This window comes from Eptesicus fuscus, chromosome 2 (assembly GCF_027574615.1).
Source record: "Eptesicus fuscus isolate TK198812 chromosome 2, DD_ASM_mEF_20220401, whole genome shotgun sequence".
Classification (NCBI taxonomy): domain Eukaryota; kingdom Metazoa; phylum Chordata; class Mammalia; order Chiroptera; family Vespertilionidae; genus Eptesicus; species Eptesicus fuscus.
The window spans coordinates 2,100,820-2,125,279 of record NC_072474.1 but is presented as its reverse complement, the minus strand read 5'-3'; the positions used below and the strand labels follow the sequence as shown (position 1 = coordinate 2,125,279).

The window sequence follows — 24,460 nt, the reverse complement described above, 5'->3', positions numbered from 1 at the left end:
CTCCGTACCTCTGCTCTTCTGCGCCTCTGCACCTCCTACCCAGTCTCAATGCGCTTTTTTCTTTTCTTCTAGTTGTAGAACTTCTACTCAGCCAGCTTTCTCATGGTTCTGGATGATAGTCGTTTTGTCTTTTAGTTGTAGTTTTGGTGTAGTTGTGAGGGGCAGCACATACAGGTGTATACTTTATGCTGCCATCTTGGTTTCCCTAAGCTCAGGACTCTTAAGAAGATAGCAAAGGATGTTGATAATATTTGGACCTATACTTTTTTTCCCCCAGCATCCAAAATCTTTTTAATAGCAAGGTAGGATTTGGGGGTTGGTTTTTGTTTTGTAGCCACAGCTGGCCCTGGGCCTCAGGTATGCTGGCCCTTACCGCCCTTGGATCTTACCTATGTTTGCAGGGCTCGGTGTGCCTTGAGGGTTCACGGAGTCTCCTGAAATTCTTGCACCTCCAGGCCTTTGCGAGGCCCTGAGAGCAGGATGGTCCATGGCACTGGGGGGAGTCCGGAGCCAGCGGGTTGAAGGTGAGGATCTTGCCTCCAGCCTTGAGGCTCTGGTGCCGCTCTTCCCATGAAGTGCAGGCACCCTCAGTTTGGGTGCCTCCTGGACACGTACCTCATCAGTTACAGTCTCTGCAACCACAGCGGCATTGCCCTCCCGGCCAGGAAGCTTCATATTCTTGATCCTCTGGGGAAAGGACAGAGGCGGCGGGTTGGTGCGATTCATGCACAACCTTTTGAAGGTGAAGTTGTTTCGTTGGCCAGAAACCTGTACAGCTTGACCAAGGCCTCAGGTAGATGCCCTGGCTCTTGGGAAATTTGCACCGAACCTTTGATCTTTGTTGTGGCGAATGGCAACTCCCATGATGGTGCCTCTGCTCCACCAGGTCTGGGAAGAGTGAACCTATACTTTCGAATGAAAACTTTATACGGTTACTATATGGATAACATAAGTCTAATTATGCTAGAGTTAACATAGGCTCCAGACTGCTTTCCTCAGAGAGGCCTGCTCCCAAGGTTGGCCCGTGGCTGGTGTGTTGGAACTTGTCCAGTAAACAGTCCCCAACACTGATAGGAAATGTTTCCTAAATGATAAGGGTAGTTTACTGTGCCTGTATTGTGTGTATGATATTATTTCTTCTGGGAGTCAAGAATTTTGTAGCACTGGATGCCCTATGACAGGCCCCAATAAAAACCTTACACACTGAATTTCCAGTTAGCTTCCCTGATAGGCAGCACTTCATGTATGTCCTTACAACTTCTTGCTGGAGGAATTAAGCTTGTCCTGTGTGGCTCCACCGAGAGAGGGCTCTTGGAAACTTGTGATTCTTCTCCCCACACACCTTTTCCCTGTGCTGACTTTGCTCTGTACCCTTCACTATAAAAAGTCATAGCCATAAATGCAGCCACATCCTGAGTCCTATGAGTCCCTGTAGCAAATCACTGACTTCAGTGGTGGGCTTGGAGGCTCCTGACACAACATTAAACTATGCACACTATAGGGCAGGGTTCTAGAGTTAATGACTAACTTCTTCTGCTCCAAAGAATTTGATGATTGTTTTTAACCAAGTGGGGTTAAAGGAAGGTTGATTCTGATCATAATAGTTTTGTTAACCCTTTTCTTAGTGATCCCTCTTCTTCTTGTCCCATGACCCACCTCACAGAGTAATTGCTTTCCTGTACCAGGATCTTCCCTGCTGTGTGCACACCATTGTCAGTCTCCATTTACCCATGAGGAGCAGAGGAAGATAGAGACAAAGGAGTGTTTGGAGCTACAAAAGGCTCATGTTTGGGTACTCCCGAGGTGTTCACCTCTTAAGCCAGCAGGAGGGTGACTGTGATGAGCTGACTGTAAGTACAACTCGGGGCAGAGATGGACCCTTCCCAAGAGGGCCTTTCTGACCAAGGTTCTTATAATTTCCATGCTGACCTACTTCTGCTTGTTTTCACACATTCTTTCTTTAGATATGCTAATATAATCAATTAACTAATGCGAAGTCTTGTTCTGGCCTGCGAGCCTCACCTCACCTTCTGTAAGGCGGCTATATCTGTCCATAATCTGGTATGTAGGTTTGGTTCTCCAGGAGCAACTTGACCCATGTTTGGGGGCACTCCTCAATCATGGTCCCTTCCTCCAGCCTTTGCGAGGCCCTGAGAGCAGGATGGTCCATGGCTGCAATTACCATCTTGTGTGCAGAATTGCTTTGAAGCCTTGAATCCTTTCTGGACCACCCAGTAAAGAAAAGCAAGTTTTCAGCGTGTGTATGCTGGTCAGGGTCTTCAAAAGCAATTTGCATTGGACCCAGTTCTGGTTGCCAGACAGCCACTTGATGTGGAGGCTTTCCTGGAAGGACAGGTCTATTTCTGCAGCCTCAGCCCCTTCTGCAGACTTTTCACACACCCATGGAGATATGAGAGGGGCTTGGGAAACACACAGGGGTCATGCCAAGAGGAGGCCATTTTTGAAAGCCTGGAAGACTCGTTACCTTATATTTATAAAGACCTTTGCCTATGAGACCTGATTTTCTAAATTTCCTAGTCCTCATCAGAGTATCCTTAGAAAATTCCATGGATCTGAAACCCTCAACAGAGGGCCAAAGAGAAGTGGGACCCCTAGGTGTGGAGGTGAGGGGAATGAGTTGGGCACAGGCCCCAATGGAGAGTTGGGAGAAAGAAAGAGAAGTGTGTGTGGATAAGGCAGCTCTGAGGGGCCAGAAAACCCCAAGGAAAACCTAATGATTACCATTGCAGGAACTGTTAGGCGATGAGGGGAATATACTAGAATTCCAGACCTTCCTGTATGAAAGCTTTTCCTCATTGTTAACTTTGAAATTTTCTTTTTCAGAGGTATTTGGGGTCTAGGCTCAGTGTTTCAGTCAGAATCCTTTAAGGGAACATGACGTGAAGAGAGTCTCCTTTTATATCTAGAAGATCTGCTCTCTATCCCTAACAACTGTAAGCAGGGGCCCCATTGTTTGCACTAACACACGTTGGCTAAGCACCTGGGGTGGTTGGGGAAGCCATAGAATATTGCCTAAGATATGACCTCTTCCTTCAGGGAGCTTGCCATCCAGCATGGTCAGATCGGTAAGTGGGACTAAGAAGAAGCCATATTATTGGACAGAAACCAAGTCAGTGGGCAAAACCTACCTGTCAAGGGGTGGAAGATTCCATCCTTTCCTGTTTCTTATCTGCAGACAGATTTGCTCAGACTACTGTGGAGGCTACATTCACTCCCCAGAATAATGGCTTCCTGAACCACTTGTAAATATCTTTTAAGGAGACCTTCAGTAAGTAAAGTTTAGTTTTTAATAATTCAAGTCAATGAACGTTTATTGAAGGCCTACAAGGATGGAAAAGAATGTGGTCTATGACCTCATGTTCCCTACCCTCTTGGGATTAGCTGTGAACCTCAACTGCTTGGCAGGTAACACAAAACCTCCTGCTCCAGCTGAGCCATTTACTAGGTACTAAGTTGAATTTTTGGAAATTTTCTAAAGAAAGAAGTAAATTTCCTAAGCATCCAGAATATTCAAGAAGCTGTAATTCTATTCTCTGCATTTCTTCCTGTTGCAAAAGATGGCCTGCCTCTGTCTGTGTCCATAGCAATCTGTCATCTGTGCACAGGGTCCTATTCCTTCTTCCCATTCAAGGACTTTTCATCTTACTCCTGTATCATTATTGTTTTCATTTATAGTGGTTCATCCTATTGGCATACCAATGTGTTGTAACATCCCTTCTTATATTAAAAAATAAATAAATCTCTCCTCAACCTCCAATTCTTCCTTCATCTATTATTTATTTTGTTCTCTTTATAGCAAAACTCCTCAAAACAGCTGTTGCTACTATCTCTAATTCCCCTATCCTAGTCTTTTTTTTTTTTTTTTTTGGACACATATCATCCAGGCATTAGTCTTCACAGTAATATTGAAAGTCACCAACAACTATCTTGCTAAATCTACTGGTCAGTTCTAGTCTTCAAATTAGTTGATCTCTCATTTGCATTTAGCACAGTAGGTCACTTTCTTCTTCTGGAAACATTCTCTTCGCTTAAATTTTGGAGTAGCCCGTTCTCCTGGCTATCCTCCTACTCACTGGTCACTCCTTCATGCCCTTTGCTGTCTCCTCCTCCTCTTCTTTCCCCCTAAATGTCAGAGTGTTCCAGGCTCAGTCGCCAGACTTGTTCTCTACCACCCCTCACTCCTTGTGTGATCTGACCTGGGAGTAATTTTAAATACTGGCCATACTATAATGATTCCCAAACGTTTCTCCAGCCTAGATCTTAGCCCTAAGCCAACTGCTTTCTTACCATGTCCACTTGGATACATGCTGGACAGTCCAAAGTAGAACTCTGAATTTCCTGCCAGACCCCCCTCTTCATGCCCCTCTCTTCTTCAGTTACTCCTTTCTTGGTCAAGGGCACCACCATTTACCCAGATGCTCAGGCTCCAAGCCTATGAGTTGTGATTCAGTTTTCTCTTAACCTTACACCATATCTAAACCATCAATAAGTTTGATTGGTCCCATCCTCAAAATACATCCTAGATTCAACCACTTCTCAACATCGTTTCTGATGCCACCTGTCTGAGCCAGCCCATCTTTCTCTAAACTGCCCCAATGGTCTCACAACTCATCTCTCTGTCTCCTCGCTCGGTGTCCCTCCCCCACTCAACTTTTCTATTGTCACCCAAGTGGATATTTTAAAAATGCAAATAAAATCATGTCAAGTCTGGCTAAACACTTAAAATGAAATCCAGATTCCTTTACCATGGCTGCCTGTTACTCTCACCTTCTCTCTAGCCCTCCTTATTCTCACTATACCAACCTTTTTGCTTTTTCTCAACCCACTAACTTTATTCTCACTTCATAGCTTTCATATTTTTTATATCCTCTACCTAGATTGCTGCCTCAGGATCTTTTCACCCTTACTTAAAAAAAAAGTATTGTTTAAGGTATTACAAATAGTAGTACATATGTCTCTTTCTTTTTCCCACTGACCTCCCCCCGACTTCCCCTATCCTCCCCCGCCAACCGGCACTTGCCCTCATCCCGCCCACCCCAGTGTCTTGTGTCTGTTGGTTGTGCTTACATGCATGCATAGAGCTCAAGCACTTATTATTACCTGAAATTATAATGATGATTAATGTGTTTACTTGTTTATTGTCTGACTCTAAAGCAGTAGAACCTAAATTTCATGGCAATACTGAGTCTGTCTTGTTCATTGATGTATTACTAGTGCCTGAAATAGGACTTGATACATGGAAGAGACTCAATAAATAATTGTTGAATGAGTGAGAAATAATAATAACTGGAGTTCACTGAGTATTTTCTATGTGCCAGATACTGTGATAAGGGCATTACATGCAATGTCTCATTTAACTCTCACAGCAAATCTATGAGAAGTTTACTATGATTTTACCCACTTTTACAAATGAGGAAACTTCAGCATAAAAAGATGAAGAAACTGGCCTGAGATACACAAGTAGCAGGGGAAAACACTAGACCTTGAACCCAGATTGGTCTCACTCCAAAGGTTAAAGCCCCAAAGGTATCATTTTAAGATTCCCTGCTTAAACACTCTGCCATGTGGCCACCATAAATGCACCTGTCATTGTCTAACAGGCTGAAGAGGGCCGCCATTGCTTAGGAGACGTTGTGAGGGCACTTTCAGGCTCCAGTTCTCCTGCCAGCCCCTATAAATGGATTCACACTTCAAATGTGGGGTGTGGGGCACGGGGGAAGGAGAGGAGTACAAGTGGAATGGGACAGAGGCACTCTGCTCCTGGAAGACCAATTTCTAAACTTTCAAGTCTAGGCTTTGATGTCTGGAATGCTCTGCAAGTTCTCGGGCTGCCTTTATTCTCCCCTTCACTCTCCTCTAGGCACCCTCCCTCACTCCTTTTCTGGGCAGGAGGCTGGGGCCACTCTTGCCCCATGAACCGTATCCCCTGGGTCTGCCGTGGAGTTTATCTGTAGACAGTAGTTCCCCACCAAGGAATGTTTTCCCGGATCTCTGTGCTTGGGGCACTACCAGCCCAGGTCTTGCCCTCCCTAGGGGACATGTCGAGCTGCTAGTGAGTTAACACTGTAAGAGGACCCTTTACCAGTGAGGAGCAGCAGTTGGTGGTAACTCTGGAAAGCTCCACAGTCCCCGGAGGATCCCCAGCAGGACTGAACCCCAGCTGCCCACAGTGCCAACCCACTGACCAACACACCTTTTTTAGCTTTCCTTTCTTCCCCGTGTCACCTCCTCACTCCCTGCATGCTTCCTGGGATCACCTCCCAAGTAACTTACAATTACTGAAATCCTCAGCTCAGGGTCTGCCTTTGGGGAAACCCCCAGCCAGGACAGACTCCCTCTCCTAAAATGACACCACTTGCTCAAGGGAACAATATCCAAGAGTTATGTCAGAAGAGGCAACCCCCTTCCCTTCAAGCGTGGGTTACATTACATTTCAATGAGCTGTACATTCTGCAGCTTCTGTGGGCTGTGATTTCACTTAGAGCTTTCAGTCACTCTGCCATGGACATTGGCCGGGTAGGGTCAGCTCTTTTATCTGTGCGAAAATGGAGGCTCAAATTGGTGAATTACGTCGCTGACTACAAAGACTCCAAGTTGGCTGCTGCTTCCCCTTGGAGGTTTGTATAAGGATTCAAATAAACTCCTCTCAGTAACACACCCTGCAGAGAGCCTAGTGCTTAGTAGGTATTTAACTACGCAAATTCTCTTTTCTTTTATTATTCTAATAAATGGTATTAAATTATTTTTTTCAATGGAATTTGGGCCATATTTCATAATCAAAGAAATAGATGCACTTCGAGCCCTGGCCAGGTGGCTCAGTTGGTTGAGTGCTGTTCTGTGCACCAAAAGGTTGAGGGTTCAATCCCTGCTCAGGCATGTGTAGGAGGCAACAGATCGATGTTTCTCTATCACATTGATGTTTCTCTCTTTATGCTCTCCCTTCCTCACTAAATCAATAATTAAAAAAAACATATCCTTGATGGAGTATTGAAAAAAAGAAGAAAAGAAACAGATGCATTTCAAGAAGGCCCTTCTTCTGGGTGAATACAGGTACATGATTCAGAAACTTCCCACTGGATTTTGTCTCTCTCTTCACAGGTGAGATGAATGAATCAGTCCAAATCTTGACTCTGGACAAGCTGCCCATCTCTGGAACTGGCATGCCAGCCCTTTGACCTCCACTTCTGTCTCCAAGTTTCTCCTCCAGTTCCCAAAGAAGGCAGGCACCCTGCTTCTCTCCTAGGCTAAGGCTGGTGCAAAATAGCCTGCTGTGGAAGCCCAGGGTCCAGCAGAAGTATGAGCTGGCTCCCTGATCCAGAGTGGAGCCCATCTCCTCTGGAGCATGTCCTTGCTGTGGGTCTGCAGCTGGGGAAATGGGTCCCTTTAATGTGCACACCCCAGAAACACATCAGCTACCCGACTATGGCTTCCTCAGGGGTGGAGTGTGCGCTTTGCCCTTTCATGTGATGCTTCTCCCATGACACCTCCCTTTGCTATTTCACCACAGCTACACCTACAGCCAGTGGCACCTGGCAGGGCGTTCCGTCTCAGCTGCACAACGTTTCCTTAGACTCTAAGGAAACACACACCTGGAAATAGAGTTTCTGGAATGATTCCTGGATGATCTCCAGAAGCACCCTGGCAATATGTGCAAATACCTTTTAATTTTCCAACATGGGAACACATTTCCCATCTTTCTTTAGTGAGGGGCTGGGCTGACTAAATCCTCATGCGACAAGTTTCTGGGTGGAGGGTGTGTAATGGGCAGCAACCTGAAGCAATACCTGTCAGTTTGTGTCATTTCCACCAGCTCTGAGTGGGTGATTCTTTTAATATCCCAGTGGAAATTATGGATTGGAACTTAGGGAAAAAGAGACGAAGATAAAAATGCTGGAGTTATCTTCAAAGAGAAGGCATTTTAAGTTATGAGAATGAATGCAGTCTCTGTGGAAGAGAAAAGAGAGAGGGACCGAGAGACAGATGGGAGGAGGTAGGGCTTAGGTAGCTCAATCATGTAATTTGTTGCCCAAACTTTAACAACTTTGGGAGGAAAGGGACCACTATTAATTATAACATTGGGACCTCAGATGTAAACCAGGACTTTGTTGGGCACACAGGCCATACGGTCATCCTAACACCAGCGTCACCTCTATTGAAGGGGTTGGAGAAGATTGCCTTTGCCACAGCCCTGACGTTTACATGACAACCGGAAGTGGTGAAGAGGTGGTCGCTTGCTACAGCCCAGAACGTGGGTCCTCTGGGTAGGGTCCTGTGAGGGGGCCATTGCGAACTCCTGCAAGGTCTTCCTTGGCTGCAAAGGCTGCCAGCCCTCCCGCGTGTTCCTGTCCTGGGACGGGGCGGTATGGTGAGGCCAGGACAAAGATGTGTGTGTGCTCGCCAAGGTCTCAGAGGGTGAAACAGCAGCTATTGGAAATTTGATAGACTTGTCAAAAGAATACATAAATTGTTTAACCAAAGTTATTATTCTATTATAAAATTTAAGATTTTCTTCATAGGATATTAAAACTAACATTTACCACATCCATAGAATTTCTCTCCCCTCCTTAATAATTACAATACAGCTTTGTCTCTACTTGATTTCTGACCCAATCCCTTTATTCTATACTCTCCTACTCTCTGGGACCTTGATCCATGTTTTTTAAAAATCACCTCTTGACCCTGAGTCTCCATACTGACCTATATGTAGAAGAGTGTAGATGTAATACCTTTTTTTTCCCCTCCTTCCTCCCTCTTCGGCCCTAACCTCTGCACCCCCCCCCCATTTTTTAGTGTTTCAGACCAGACTGAAGAGTTCCAACTTCATCCGGGTCAGTGAGGCTCACTCACAGTGGGCTCAGACCAGCCACGCCATTTCTAAATGTCAGGTTTCTAACAGAAACCAACTGGTTCTCAAAATAGCAGATGGATTCCAGGTCGGCTAAAATCAGTTGTTAACTGGTTTTAACCAGGTCAAATCCAACCTTCCTGGACCAAGTTGTATACAGCCGGCTCAAGGGGAATAAACCATTGCAACCCGGGACAGACCAGGTTCAGAGCAATCCATCAGACTGAGACCGGATAAGCCTGGTTCTGACTTGTTCTTACTGGGTCAGACCAACAGGATGGAGTCACAACCATTGAGAAGAAGAAAACTGGGTTCAGCCAGGTGATACTGCTTCACATTAGAAACAAAATAGTAGAAATGACTCCTGCAGAGCAAACAAATTCTAACCGAATTAAACCAGTTTAAAGTGGCATTTGTCAAAGTAGTTTGGTTCAAATCACCTCTAATTTCAATAGTTTTGCTCTTGCAGATTAAAACCAGCTTGGCCCATTTTATTTTATTTATTTTATTTATTTAAAAAAATATATTTTATTGATTTTTCACAGAGAGAAAGGGAGAGGGATAGAGAGCTAGAAACATCGATGAGAGAGATACATCGACCAGCTGCATCCTGAACACCCTCTACTGGGGATGTGCCTGCAACCAATGTACATGCCCTTGACCAGAATTGAACCTGGGACCTTTCAGTCCGCAGACCGACGCTCTATCCACTGAGCCAAACCGATTTCAGCAAGCTTGGCCCATTTTAAAGCAGAATCACTGCCCTGGAGTGTTAGGTGCCTGCCCCATCCCCCTTCCCGCCTTGCCTGTGCGGGAGACTGGAAAGAAGGGAAACAAAAGCCAGAGGATCTCCCCCACCTCTCTGGCTGTTAGCAGCCCCCTTTCTTGTTTCTTGGACAGAAAAAGAGGACTTCTGTCTTCCTTCCCTAATCTGCTTGCTACAATTTATGTTTCAGAGTCCTCAGAGAGCTGCTCCATCCATCTGTCCAGGATTTATAGTTGCAGTTAGTGTGTCCTTTCTTATTCCATCTTTTCTGAAATTCACATCTCATTTTGCTTTTTAAATCATTGGTCATTGGCTAAGTGGGAAATGGGATCTTAGTTTATGTTTATGAAATTTATTGAAAAAAGTTTCATTTTAAATTTCATTGACCAGCAACAACCCTTTACTATGGCCTCAAAGAGCTAGGCAGTCCACATCGTACCTCCACTATCAGAGACATTCCCCTCAAGACAAATTTTCAAAGCAATAAACTCACACTAAGATTGAACCACAACCTCACCTGGCCCAAATAATACCTTATGTTATTTGTTTTGTCTGCATCTTCCCCTTTCACATTAATGGAAAAAAGAGTGTTTCAAGAAGGCCATAAAAACGGTGTGATTTTGAGTTTGAGTGATTGGGAAGATGTTTACCCAGCATCCAGATATGGAGTACGGAATGGGACATGGTTTTGGTGGTGGTGAGGTGGGAGGTGATATGTTCTATCTATGACACATTGACTTGAAAAGACTGCCAACATTTCCAGGAAATGGGACCCTGGAGTTGAGGTTAGATTTGGGTGGCATAAAGAATGCCTTCCAAAGAAGTTGTTGTGGAAGTGTGAGGAAAATAATTATTCTGGGAGGGTAGACTACATAGCATGGCGAGAGGAGCGACAGGGACATGTACAGAAGTGTGCTTCAACTTTCCATTGCCAAGGACTTCCCACCATGATGCAGGCCTCAGTTCTAGACGCTGCTCTTCCAGACCCCTCCCACGACCATGCCCTCTCAGTTCCTTAGCATCTCTCCCCCTCAGAGCCTGGCAATTTCCCCAGAGCAGTCCCCCTTTCAGGACACCAATTGGCCCTTTAACTGGAGCTTTTTCAAAGGCAGAGGTGACATTTAGGCCATTCCAGCAGATCTATTAGTGGAGATTTTTCAGGATTGTCCTGATTCTGGCCCATGGTGGAGACAGACAGTCTGGAGTGAGCGGCAACCTTTGAAAGCCTGCCTGACTTGTGCAAGAAGTTGCCCCTTAATTTGAGCCTATGAATCAGCACAGTTACCTCTGTGAGGTGGAATAACAAAGCTTTTCAAGCATTCTGCCACTGCCAAATGGTATTTATAAGCACCATCACATTTTATTGTAATCACCACTGTACCAGTCATAGTATGCCTAGGTTTTGCTGCAATAACAAGCAAACCCAAATCTCAGTGGCCTAACACAACAGAAGATGCTATACCTACAACAAGAAATGGTGGGTGCTTTGCTCATCACAGACCTCTGAGAACCGGGCTAACTGAAGCTACATCTTGGCAGTAGCTTCATAGCACCAACAGAAATGTAACATGATGCTTTGTAGACTCTTAAAACATCTGCAAGCTTTTCGGTCTTTTTCTTTTTCTTTTTCTTTTTTTTTTTTTTAAAGGAGAAGTCACCTTCCCTTGGCCAAAGAAAGTCACAGCCACATTTAACTTCCCAGGGACTGGAGATTCAATCTTCTCTTGCTCCTAAGGAGGAAATGGCGACCCTCAGTAATGACTACATGGGCCATTTCCTTCAGTTGTTATCTCCACCCTAGAGTTGAAATGCTTAGACTCTAATAAGTCACTTTTCAAAAGTCTTACAGCTAATAAACTAGCAGAGCAAGGGTGCAGGCACACAGCTGTTAGGCTGGAAAACGTATGTATCTTCCACAGCTCAGATGTCTCCTCTTCATGAAACCATTGTACAGAGATCAGAGATGGTTCTTATTAGCTTCAAGGGAACTTCAGACGCTGACAAGTAAAACGTTTGACTTCCAATTAAAGTTAATTTCGTGAAAATGAGTTTCGTTTCTCTCCTTGCAACAATCTGTCTGTTTCATTAAAAAGAAAGGGGAGAGAGAGAGAGAGAGAGAGATATGAAAACATAAAACAAGCCAGGCAGGCCTTTGCCATTCCCCCGCCCCTCACCCTGCCCCGAACCATAATATCCAATTGCATGTCAAGGAGGTTTGGTTTCTTTCCCACTGTGTGGTATCTTCCACTCCTAGGACGGGTCAGGAGAAGTGTGTATCTTAATCAGCACACTTGTTCTTGCTTATGTTTGTTCTCTGCTTGATCCCATACCCTTCATTCATCCTTTGGAATGTCCCCATGACAATGAAAGAATGACAACATAGCTAATCAGACAAAAGGCACCGACCAAGTACACAGCCCAACTTCTCTGTGACGTGGAGGTCTGAGAGGGCGGACAGAGAGCATGAGAACACTGCCTACCCATTTTCCCACTGAAGACCAGTCAGCGGTGAGTGTTAGCTCTGCCTTGTGTAAAGCTGCCCACCTTCACACTGCTTGCTCTCTGATGGCTACGAGAGCAGATGCAGGAGCAGATATAAAGGCGAGGCAGTCACCCCACTGCTTAGGAGGTGGTCGTCCCCCAATACTTTAGTAGAAATGCTCCTTAGGCCTCGGAACTCTTCCTGAACAGACCTGAGGCGCATGGAAGAGTTCTGGAAAGAGGTGTGGGCAGTACTAGAAACTTGTGTCCATGTGCCAGGCTGAGCCTCCGGACACGCCCATGGGGAGACCCAGCAGTATTTTTGTTTGTTGTTTGTTTGTTTTAAATCCTCACTTGAGGGTATTTTTCCATTGATTTTTAGAAAGAGCAGAAAGGAGGGGATGAGACAGAAAGAAACATCAATGTGAGAGAGACACATCGATTGGTTGCCTCCTGCACGTGCCCCGACCAGGACCAGGGATCAAACCTGCAATTGGTATGTGCCCTTGACTGGAATAGAACCTGGGACTTTTCAGTCCACAGGCCATCGCTCTATCCACTGAGCGAAACTGGCCAGGGCAACAGTGTTTTTGTTTTAACCCCGAAGGAGGAAAAAGATAATGTGAATAGGTTAAATATGCTTTGAGTAGGGCCTGAAAGTCCTCAGTTTTAACGTGTAAGAGATTTGAACCTCAAGATGTGTTTAGTGGTTTTGATGTTTATTTCTGACAGCACTAGGACCCCCCCCCCCCCGCCAGTTTTCTCCATCCGTGGACTCACTCCCATCCCTTACCTGTGTAAGGGGAAATGCTCTCTCTCACCTCTAGAATTCCATGATTTGAAATAGGGAAAAAGAACATGGGAAGAAGCTGGCCATGGGCATGGATCCTGCAGCTTTTGGCTGGCAGCTGACTCTGGAGGAATACAGGAGCCACCCAGGGCTGCCCACGCAGCAGGCCTTGTCTCATCCGGCCCGAGTGAGTGGGCGCAGGGGCCATCTCAGTGAGTCTGAACCGCTCCGGGCGTGGCCGCGGGCAGTTTTCCCTCGAAGCTCTGATGTGGCACTGCAGTTGTGGGGTCATTGTGTACATTACAGGGCATGAAAGCAGCCGTTTCAAGTACAGCTTGAAATTTTTAAAAAGAGAAGTCACATACTTCTCTGTGTATGTCATCTTTCCCCAGATGGATCCAGAGGAACTGCATAACGTTCCTGACGCAGTTTCTGAGAGTCGGAGATCTGAGAGCTGGAAGGGCCTTCAGCACTTGTTGCCAGCCAGCCCCCTTCCTTCCAACAGGTACGCACATGTTCTTTCCGTCTCGCAGGTCCGGAGACACAGGGGGATTTCTGTGAGGGCGGGGCTCGGAGCGGTGATGCCAGCATGGTGGTGGGGGCCTCATGGACATGTTTTCTACACGAAACTGCTTCTCATGAGTCGAGGACTCCACCATCATGCAGAGAGAAGGGAGACAGGAAACTTTAAAGGAAAGAAAGGAATGTAGGACCCACAGAATCTTGGCAGCAAAGTCTGGCAAGATTTCATGATTGGCACACAGTAGGTCCTCTACACACTGAAAATGGAGGCAAGACAAAGCTGAGTGGGCAAGCAAAAGCAATGAACTTGGAGACGGCCTTCATGGTCTGTGGTGCCATGGTTTTATTTACAAATCATATGTGGCCAGTGTTCACTAGATATGCGGTATCTCTTAAGTCTTCATAAAAACTAATCCATTCAACACTAAAGCCAGTTTACTAAAGAGGGAAAATGGCCAAAGAGGCCAAGGTGACAGCAATTTCAGGCACAGTGTAAGCTGGTTAAGCCTCAACGGGAGGCCCTGCTTCCCACCCCGAGACGTCTCACCCTGGAGGCTTGCCGTGCTTGTCACGAGGGCAGAGTGGGGACGGTGAGGGACAGGCCCTTATTAGGAGAGTCTCCCAGGAAGCAGGGAAGGCAAACACAGGTGTTCTTTTAGAACGATGGGATCGTTTTATTTTGCATTTATTGTTTTTCATTACAAAAGAATTGTGGAATAATGTTTTTGTATTACCTTTTTTTCCCTTAATAACAAAGGGGTGTTTTTCCCCTCTCCCTTTGAATAAACACAGATCTGATCATGTTAGCTTCCGCTTAAACTCCACAGAGGCTTCCTCTTGCTCATTTGGAAATAACCCAATGCACAAAAATGGTCATAAGCATCACTGACTTCTAACAGATTTGCACAGAACAGTTTTTCCAATCGTTTACAACATGATGTGCTTCCTTATTAGTCCACTAATAGCCACTACCCCAAGCTGCCCTCACTACTTCCACTCTGGGATCCTTGGACCTCCCCCAAATCCAGCTTCTGGCACAGCAGGGGCTCCAGAACCCTGCTCCCACCTATGGCTGTATCTGTTCTGATGGGAAATGCCGTGTCTTTGTGGTTGGCAAAGGGTTATTAGTCATGGCTGAAAGACTCCACACAGTCAGATCACAGCCCTCCTGCTCCCGGCACCTCCCTCCTCTCTCTGTCCTGGGTTCTGAGCCCTGGCCACACAGCCCTTCCCTGTGCTCCGCGAGTGCATCAGGTCCCCCTCAGGGCCTTTGCACTTCTGTCTAGAATGGCCTCTCCCACACTCTCCCCTTTGACTCTGGTTAACAATTCTCATCCTCCCTTCAATCATTCATAGTTGGCTTCAATAAAGATGAGTGAATGATCCATCACGTTTGAGAGAGGCAGGCACTTGGAAATGGACTTATTCCAAAGATGGCTATTGTCTTCACCTGGTTAATTATCACCAGGAGATAGGAAGCCTGAGCATCTGGAGGCCACCATGTCCACCTCCCAACTAGCTCAGTGTAGCTGCTCCTAGAGACGGCGGCTGCCCTCTGGGTGCTGCCTCTTTGCGGTGGGTGTTGTCACGTGCAAAGAGGCAAAAGAGAAATCATTTGAATATTTGGGATTCCAAAAGCTGTCTTGTACCAGGTAACATGACATTTTCTTTTTTTTTTAAATTTAATAAATCTTTATTGTTCACATTATTAGAGTTGTTCCTCTTTTCTCCCCCCATAGCTCCCCTCCACTCGGTTCCCACCCCACCCTCTGCCCTTACCCCCCCACTGTCCTCATCCATAGGTGTATGATTTTTGTCCAGTCTCTTCTCGCACCTCCCACACCCCTTTCCCCCTGAGAATTGTCAACCCACTCCCTTTCTATGCCCCTGATTCTATTATATTCACCAGTTTATTCTGTTCATCAGATTTTCAATTCACTTGGTTTTTAGATTCACTTGTTGATAGATATGTATTTGTTGTTCATAATTTTTATCTTTACCTTTTTCTTCTTCCTCTTCTTAAAGAATACCTTTCAGCATTTCATATAATCCTGGTTTGGTGGTGATGAACTCCTTTAGCTTTTTCTTATCTGTGAAGCTCTTTATCTGACCTTCAATTCTGAATGATAGCTTTGTTGGGTAGAGTAATCTTGGTTGTAGGTTCTTGCTATTCATCACTTTGGATATTTCTTGCTACTCCCTTCTGGCCTGCATAGTTTCTGTTGAGAAATCAGCTGACAATCATATGGGTGCTCCCTTGTAGGTAACTAACTGTTTTTCTCTTGCTGCTTTTAATATTCTCTCTTTGTCTTTTGCTCTTGGCATTTTAATTATGATGTGTCTTGGTGTGGTCCTCTTTGGATTCCTTTTGTTTGAGGTTCTGTGTGCTTCCTGGACTTGTAAGTCTATTTCTTTCACCAGGTGGGGGAAGTTTTCAGTCATTATTTCTTCAAATAGGTTTTCAATATCTTGCTCTCTTTCTTCTTCTGGCACCCCCATAATTCTGATGTTGGTATGCTTGAAGTTGTCCCAGAGGCTTCTTACACTATCTTCATATTTTTGGATTCTTTTTTCTTTTTGCTTTTCCGGTTGAGTGTTTTCCGGTTGAGTGCTTCTTTGTATTTCAAATCTTTGACTTGATTCTTGTGTTCCTCTAGTCTGCTGTTAGGTCACTGTATAATATTTTTTTTATTTTAGTCAGTGTATGTTTAATTTCTAGTTGGTCCTTTTTCATATCCTCAAGGGTCTTACTAAATTTATCGTCCTTTTCTAGGAAATTCTTGAAAAACCTTATAACCGTGGTTTTGAACTCTATATCCAGTCATTTGTTCTCCTCCATTTCTTTGGTTTGTGATCTGTTTCCTTGTCTCCCCATTTTCGCTGCTTCCCTGAGTTGGTAGGGTAGCTTTGTGTGCTAGGTGTCCTATATGGCCCAGTGGCTTGGCCTCACCAGTTACCTGAGGTGGACACTCTTGGTGCACCCCTTTGTGGACTGTGTGCACAGTCTTGTTGTAGTTAAGTCTTGATTGTTGTTGGTATCACTGGGAGGAATTGACCTCCAGGCCAATTGGCTGTGGGGATCAGCTGTGTCTACGCCGGGAGAACATCTGTGCTGGAGACAGCCTTATGAGACAAGACTTGCAAAATTGCAAAAGCCTCTGTGCTCAGCTTGGATGGGGCGAAGTCTCAGGGCTGAGCAGACAGCCTTGGCTTCCTGTCAGCCCTGCCCTATGAGGTCCCTGGGTCTCAGTGTCTCTCAGTAATCTCTGCAGTCCTCTCTGCGTGCACTTGTACGCGCGCCTCCAGACCTCTGCCCTTCGTGGCTCCCCAGAGTCTATGTGCGCTCCTTTCTCTTCCCGAAAGTCCAAACTCACCCTGTATGAGTCCGGGTCCCCAGGGTCTCACCCGGAATTGGGGTTCAGTGCAGTCTCCCTCCCGCCAGAGGAAGCCAGCCAGGCACTCAGCCGCCTGTCCTCTCTGTGCACGTGTCTCCGTACCTCAGCCTTTTGTCTTTTAGCTGTAGTTTTGAAGTTGTTGTGCGAGGCAGCAAGTTCAGGTGTTCACCTATGACGCCATCTGGGTTTCTCTCTCTAACATGACATTTCCTATCTTCACTGACTGGACACCGGGCAAGAACGAATGAAAGTGAAGCTCTAACGAGAACTGGAACCTGCAATGAGGCGTGAAGACTCTGACACTTCATGGGAAACCTTGGTTTTCCACCTAGAAACCATTCTGCTTCTGCCCTGTGAGTGGTGATTGCAGATTTCCATTCTCTTCCTGGTTCTGGATTACAGGTCCAGCAGGGAGCCAGCCCCAGGCAGAGGGAAGTCTTTAGGTCAACATCCCACAGGCTCTGGAGTAGGAAGAGAAGGAACTGCATTAAAGGAGGCAATCTGCTTCTTGAAACTCACCCCAGGGGCTTAGAACTGCTTAAAACAATGACAAAGTTACCAACTCTAAAGGGTTGTGTTGCGCATCCCTTATTTCCTTATTATTCACTGGATACAAGCTCGCCTTGACTTTACAGGCTGCAAAGGTTACAACTAAGAAAATGAAACAATTTTGTAAGTATTGTGATGGGTCCTAGTACCTCGCTGGAGCCTGAAATTAGGGGTTTGAATACACATCTGTTTCCCTTCCGCGTCCAAAACATTAACGAATTTGGGATAATATAAGGGTTTCCTTCCCTGCTGGGATGCAGCCCCCTGAAATGCCATTAGGATAAAAACACCAGTGTTTGTCAAGAATGCAGAGCAGGGCTTTTCAAAGTGCAATTTTTGGGACTCTAGGCCCCAGAAACGTTCTGCTGGTGAAAGGCTCAGTGCTTTCTTTCCCTTGAGTTGCAGGTGTGTGACTCACAAGTCCCCACATGGGCCGGTGGTCCCATGCTGCTCTCCTGTGGCCTGTTCACACCCTGCTCTGAAATCCCAGGAAGTGTCTCTCAGCAGCCTCCAGCATGGGGGCACCCTCGCGGTATGCTGACTCTGTTCCAGGCAGGGCACCCTCAGGAGGACTGGCTGAACGCTGGGACTGGGACCCTAGTAGGGGGCAGCCTTAGTGAGGTGGGTGGTGGAAGTCTTTTGTGCAGAGGACCAGATCATGTAGCATCTCACTGGGACAACAGAGTGAAAGGGGCACTATCCTATCTAATAAAAGGGTAATATGCAAATTAACCATCACTCCGCGACAAAATGGCGGCGCCCATGGCCACAAGATGGTGGAGCCCAGTCCTCTTAGCCCCGAGCCCCGGCAGAGTCCCCAAGTCTGCCCAGCAGTGGCAGTCCAGGGTGTCTAGCTGGGAGGCGACTGCCCCACACACAGCAATCCCTGCCCAGTGGCGGCAGTCTGGGGTGTCCGGCTGGTCGCCCCTGAGCTGTGCGCGATCCGGGGCGAAGTGGGCCGCGGGGCTTGGGGCTGGGGTGTCAGGCTGGCAGTGCCCCGCCCTCCGAGCTGCGCGCCATCCGGGGCGAAGCGGGCCGCCGGGGTGTCAGGCCAGCAGCACAGTGCACCCCCAATGCACGATCTTCAGGCCAGGGAAGGCACCCACCGGGCTCTCCGCAGCCAGGCTGAGATGGCAGCCTGGGCAGGGGTCTCAGCCTGGCTGGGCTGAGATGGCAGCCTGGGCAGAGGTCTCAGCCTGGCCAGGGCCCGAACCCCTCCAGCGGTGGCAGCCTGGGGTCTCAACCATTGAGTCACACTAGCCAGGCAGATATGGAGGAATCTTAAATGTTTCTTTTTTTATAATATATATTTTATTGATTTTTTACAGAGAGGAAGGGAAAGGGATAGAGAGCTAGAAACATCTATGAGAAAGAAACATCGATCAACTGCCTCCTGCAAACTCCCGAATGGGTACGTGCCCCCAACCAAGGTACATGCCCTTGACCAGAATTGTACCTAGGACCCTTGAATCTGCAGGCCAGTGCTCCATCCACTGAGCCAAACCAGTTAGGATTGTCCAATATGTTAAAGAAAAACCCTATCCAATAAAGAGGGAATATGCAAGGGAGGGCATTTGGGGGTGACCAGGGTGTCAGGGGAGGGCAGTTAGGTATTGATCAGGCTGGCAGGGGAGTGGTTAGGGGGTGATCAGGCTGGCAGGCAGAACAGTTAGGAGCAATCAGGAAGGCAGGCAGGCGAGTAGTTGGGAACCAGCAGTCCTAGATTGTGAAAGGGATGTCTGACTGGGATCGGGCCTAAACATGCAGTCATACATCCCCCAAGGGGTCCCAGATTGGAGAGGGTGCAGGTTGGGCTGAGAGACACCTCCCCACCCCCCCACCCCCCTGTGCACGAATTTCGTGCACCGGGCCTCTACTTAATTATAAATTAATAATTACACCTGGAAATCAGGTGTGAGCTAGAACTGTCCCACATACACTGAGTGGCCAGATTATTATGATCTCTGAACACATAATAATCTGGCCACTCAGTGTAGTTGTATCTCAAATGGGTACCCAAAGTATCCTAGACTTTTGCTGGAGATCAACCACCTGTTTGCCCTGAGCTTTCTTTCTATCAGCCAGTGCAAAGGGGAAAACTGATCAGGTGCACGATTTATAGTACCTTTGATGTCAAATAAATGAGGTGCTCAAGAGAAGTACACTGAGTGGCCAGATTATTATGCATTCAGAGATCATAGTAATCTGGCCACTCAGTGTATTCAGAGCTGACACATGCAGAAAGTTATGCTTTTTGTCTGTCATTGGGTAGTAGTTACAAGGAAGAAGTTTTCAGTTCAAATGGTAAGGGGCTTTCGACTAGAGAGCCTCCAACAACAGTACGAGGCAGTGAGCACCTTGTCACTGAGATATGCAACAGGATAACTAACAACCCACTCACCAAGACGCTGTGCACAGAAGACACTGACACGCCAGGGAGGCACCCTGGGGTGGCCTCTGTGACCGAGGCACCCACCCTTCTTTGTCCTCTCTGTTGCTGAGGGCTAGTAGCTCCTTTCAAACTCGGGACCAAATCCTGCCAATCTGACTCATGCATACATACACATTTGGATAAAAGTAGAAACATACCAGGACTGAAAGATTAAAACCTTGTTTTTAATAATTTTTCTTTTATTATTTTATTTATTTTATTTTATTTTTTTTATTTTTTTTAATTTCTTTATTGATTAAGGTGTCACATATTTGTCCTCATCCCCCCATTCCCAACCCACACCCCTCCCCACGCATGCCCCAACCCCCTGTTGAACTTAACCGTTGGATAGGCTGATATGCATGCACACAAGTCCTTTGGTTGAACTCTCCCCCCTCCCACCACCCTCCCCTATCCTCCCTCTGAGGCCCGATAGTCCGATCGATGCCTCCTTGTTTCTGGTTCTGTTCTTGTTCCCCAGTCTATGTTGTTCATCATTTCCCCTAGATGAGCGAGATCATATGTCACTAGATATATACTTATAAGAACTGAATGTGAGACGAGCAATAATAGTTATGCTGACAGGCAAATGAATCAGTCTGTAGTGAGTTTCTTTCTGGACCAACAGTTCTTTTGAGACCCAATTTCAATGTCCACCAGTTCCTTATGTGTACATGTCAGCACTGACCCCTCAGCTCTGGATGGTGGACAAATGGTGGTAATGGAGGTCCGACTCCCTCTGGTTTGGTCTCGGCCGGACCCAGGGGCACGGCTTCACCTGGACTAAGGGGCACGTGGCCTCACCCAGACCCAAGGGGCGCGTGGCCTCACCTGGGCCTGGGACCCAGCCTCACCCGGATGGATCCAGGGGCACAGGGCCTCACCCAGACCCAGGATCCGGCTTCACCCGTACCCAGGGGCGAAAGGCCTCACCCGGACCCAGGGGCACATGGCCTCACCCGGGCCCAGGGACCCAGCCTCATCCGGGTCCAGTGGCGCGTGGTCTCACCCGGACCCAGGGGCGCGTGGCCTCACCCGGGCCCAGGGACCCAGCCACACCCGGGTCCAGGGGCGCGTGGCCTCTCCCAGACCCAGGGGCGCGTGGCCTCACCCGGATCCAGGGACACATGGCCTCACCTGGACCCAGGGGCGCGTGGCCTCTCCCAGACCCAGGGGCGCGTGGCCTCTCCCAGACCCAGGGGCACGTGGCCTCACCCGGGCCTAGGCGCGCGAGGCCTCACCCGGATCCAGGGACACATGGCCTCACCCGGACCCAGGGGCGCGTGGCCTCTCCCGGACCCAGGGGCACGTGGCCTCACTCGGACCTAGGCGCACGAGGCCTCACCCGGATCCAGGGACACATGGCCTCACCCGGACCCGGGGGCGCGTGGCCTCTCCCAGACCCAGGGGCACGTGGCCTCACCCGGGCCTAGGCGCGTGAGGCCTCACCCGGATCCAGGGACACATGGCCTCACCCGGGCCTAGGTGCGCGAGGCCTCAACTGGATCCAGGGACACATGGCCTCACACGGACCCGGGGGCGCGTGGCCTCTCCCAGACCCAGGGGCGCGTGGCCTCACCCGGGCACGGGACCCAGCGTCATCTGGGTCCAGGGGCACATGGCCTCACCCGGACCTGGCATCCAGCTTCACCCGGACCCAGGGGCACATGGCCTCACCCGGACCCGGCATCCGGCTTCACTTGGACCCAGGGGCACGTGTTTTTAATAATTAATACACAGGTGCCTATATGCAATGCAAATATCTTTTCATTTAAAATGTGAGCAGATTTTGCAATATAGTCTTGACTTCAAATAAAGAACATTCTGTGTTTATGTACACAAAATATGGTCAAAACAATCTGAAATGGATCCAAAGCAGCTCTGAAGAGCCAGCCTAGGATATAGGTTAGATGGATCAAGTTTGCTCAATAAATAATTACACTTTGGTTATGCAAGATATTAACATTAGGGGAAGATATAAGGGTGGGAGCTATAAAGGAATATTTTGTACTATTTTTGCAACTTGTCTGCAAATCTAAAATTAGGTTTTTTTTCCATAAAAACTAATAAGTCCACAAGCCCTGCCTGATGAACTCCCCTCATCCTCTAAAACTCAGCTCAGGAGGGACATCTCAGATTCCCTCTCCCTTCCTATAAACCAGTGATGGGCAACCTTTTGAGCTTGGTGTGTCAAACTTCACCAAAAAACTGAGCATAACTCGGGTAGTGTGTCACTTTGAGGAAAACACTAACTCCAAGACTCTAGTCACAAATGTTTCCTCCTCAGGAGCAGCAAATGTTTCATCCTCGGCATGGGCCGCGTGTCATCAGAAATGGCTACGCGTGTCAGTGCTGACACGCGTGTCATAGGTTCACCATCACTGCTGTAAACTCTCAGATGCTTCTGCATATCCCAAGTATACCTACCACCTACTAGTATAATTTCCTGACTATATGACAACTTCCTCACCTTGTTCTGAGCTTCTTTTGGAATGGAAAATTTTTTCAGTTCACATTTACTTCCTAACACCAAGCCCTTTTCAGTATTCAGTACATATCTCTTAAATGAATTGATAAATCAATCCAATTCAAACATGTTTTATAAGTTTTACTTTCTTTCTTTAAATTGTGTAAAATATGCATTACATAAAATTTATAATTTTAACCATTTTTATGTGTACAATTCAGGGGCATTGAGTACATTCTGCTGTTGTGTTATTTTTCTATCATGTTAAGTGGCTTAAATTGGCCAGAATTGTCTAGCACTGTTAGATCCACTTAACCTGGACCGGTGGGACCCGTGAGACTCAGAATTAATTTAATCCCACTCACACCAGGTGCCTGCAATCAGAATCTGTTTGATCAAGTGTGGAATTATTTCAACCCGTTTGAGCCAGTGAATCAGTGAGAACGGGCTCTGCCCAGGCTCTGGGGTAGCAGTCGGCACTCAAATTTGGTTCTCTTTCATTGGCCTAAGCCCTTGGTTTGCCACTTTCTCTTTTATTCACTCCCATCACCCCGCTCCTGAGTTCTCTGCCCTGTTGCTCTCCTTTCTCCCCCGTACATGCCACCCACCCCGGGCTTGGCCTGGCTCTGGGGCAGGCAGCTTGCCTTCTATCACTGCCTTCATTGTCTACCCTGTACCTGCACTTTCAAAACAACCCCTGCTGGTGGACTGGGGAGGCACTGATAAACACACAGGGGACTCATATTTGGGGAGATGGCCTGTGTCGGGACAGCCTCTTCAAATGTTTCAGGCCACCCACCCCTCCTCGGAGAGGAGGGACACTTTCTCTCTGTCACTCTGTTTCCTACTCACTAGCCCTAAACACCTCTGTTTGAATGTAAAGAATGTAGCACTGCACTAGGAGTCAAGAAACATTGGCTCCAGTTAACTAGCCACCAACTAGCTGTGTGATTTTGATCATGCCCTCTTTGGGACAATTTCCAAATTAGTAAAAAGAGGGGCTTGGATATACAGATCCCAGTCCGACGGTGAGGATGAGGAGGAGGATGTGGCCGTTATTTTCTTCTCAAAGTATTACCCTGAGTAAGGTAAGAAGCCGCGCTCCTGTCAGGATTTTCTCCCCCATGCTGTCCAGCCCCAGGGCGAATTCGGAGGACTCCTGTCTTTTCCTCTTGCATCCAGGAGCCCAGTGGGGCTCCTCCTGTGTGTGACTATGCCGGGAGTGTGATGGTGTGTGCTCTTCAGACAGGGCTTATCCGTCACTGCCTCGTCTGCTCTGGTTTACAGGACAAGTTTTCTTGCTGGCTCCCGCCTTTAGCCTCAGCCCTATCCTGTTGCAGACAGAATGGTTGTTCCAAAACCTGAGGATGCCCTGTTCCTCCTGGGCTTCAGTCCTTCCATGACTCCCACAAACCTCAGGATAAAATTCACGTGGAATTCAAGACCTTCCACCCTCTGGTCTTACCTTGTCCCCTGGTCTCACTCGTCCTGGCCAGCCCCGACCACTCGGGCCACCTTCTTGTTCTCCTTGCCTCTGTCCTCCCAGGTACAGTGCCAACCATCGGCCTCGCTCATCCTCGCAAGGGGCCGGTCCCGGGGTGAACGGGGCCTGTCCTCCCCCAGGCGGCCGCCAGGGGGCGGCAGGAGCGGCTCCAGATGACAGCAGGAGGCCGCGAACGGGGGAGGGAGGCGGGACGCAGCGAGCGCGGGTCCGGGCTCTCCGCTTCGCAAACTCCGAGCCGGAGCTTTCCGCGCGCCGAGCCACTAGCCGCCCGCGCAGCCCGACGCGGACCCGGGCGCAGCGGGAGCCGGTGCGGGGGGCGCGGGGCGGCGGCGGGCTCGGGCGCCCAGCTCCGGGAGCCACACCGGGCGAGGCGAGGGAGGCGGCCGGCGCCACCCCGGGACGTGGACCCCAGGTGAGCAGAGCTGCCCGCGTCCCCCGCCCGCGCGCCCCGTCGCCCTGCTCCCTCCGGCCTCTCCGGACGGCGGTGCGGGCGGCTGCCGGCGCCGGGGCGCAGTGGGTGTGTCCGGGCCGCCCGGGCTGCGTCCGCCCCGGGTCTGGAGCCCGCGGCGCCCGGTCCGTGCAGAGACCTCCTTCCCGCACGTCCCTTCGGCGGGTTAGCCCGTCCCGCGGCGCCGGCGCTCACCCCGCCCTCCCCTCCGGCTCTGGGGCAGCCCCTGGCCGTCCGGAGG

General features: G+C 48.3%; 1 protein-coding gene and 1 pseudogene across 1 annotated transcript in view; one reads left to right on the top strand and one right to left on the bottom strand.

The window, feature by feature from the left end:
* Positions 1-422: 422 nt before the first annotated feature.
* LOC103294987 (60S ribosomal protein L18-like) lies at positions 423-864 on the bottom strand (annotated as a pseudogene).
* Positions 865-23,966: 23,102 nt separating this feature from the next.
* The window catches only part of THSD4 (thrombospondin type 1 domain containing 4), a 764,623-nt gene continuing 764,129 nt past the window's right edge, over positions 23,967-24,460 (top strand). The window contains exon 1 of the mRNA XM_054725222.1: positions 23,967-24,183. The gene's annotated coding sequence lies outside the window, so the exon portion shown is untranslated. The remainder of the gene's footprint in view (positions 24,184-24,460) is intronic.